The sequence below is a fragment of the Gracilinanus agilis genome, chromosome 2 (genome assembly GCF_016433145.1).
Source record: "Gracilinanus agilis isolate LMUSP501 chromosome 2, AgileGrace, whole genome shotgun sequence".
NCBI lineage: Eukaryota > Metazoa > Chordata > Mammalia > Didelphimorphia > Didelphidae > Gracilinanus > Gracilinanus agilis.
Genome location: NC_058131.1, coordinates 489,761,280 through 489,762,006, shown reverse-complemented (window position 1 = coordinate 489,762,006; position 727 = coordinate 489,761,280).

The window sequence follows — 727 nt, the reverse complement described above, 5'->3', positions numbered from 1 at the left end:
TGAGTAAGAAATGATCTCCCAGCTCTAGTTTCCCTAGCCTCCTCACTTTGGCACCATTAGAAACCCACTTTGAAGTCAGAGGATCTGAATTTTAATCCCAATCCATTTACTTGACCTGGGCAAATTGTTCTTAGTTCTCTGGTTTGCTGTTTCCTTGTCTGTGTAAAGTGAGAGGTTTGGAACAGATTTTTAAGGTTTCTTCCAGCTCAAAGTCCTATGATCTCATTGAAAAAAGAGGTATTCTTCTAAAATGCTGACATTCCTAGAGTGTGATTTATCCTTTTCTTGCTTTGCATCTCTGGGGGTAATTCTGTTGAAGATTTTGAGTCATTGGCTTGCAGTGATTATGAATGTTGGCATGTTATGCACATTGAAAGAATGGGGTGGGAGGCAGGTTTGTTTTGTCTTATTCCAAGCTTCTCCAGTGGGAAGAGGAATCTTACAACTTGAATAGGGAAAACAGCAACAGCTGCTTGCACAAGCATTCCTGAAGGTGTAGTGTCTTCTTCTGCATATTGAATGTGGTCATTTCACAGTAAATACCTGAAGCCCATTTAATAGCATTGCATTGCATAGGTGGGGCTGGTCTTTAATAAGATTTCTTCTTGTGGGAGCTCTTAATTCTTATAACTAGCTCATATCTGGATCTGAGACAAGGAGACTAAGGAAGGGTGGGTGATTCCTCTGGGAAGACTATGCAGTCTTCTGTAGTTCATGTTTTCTGAGT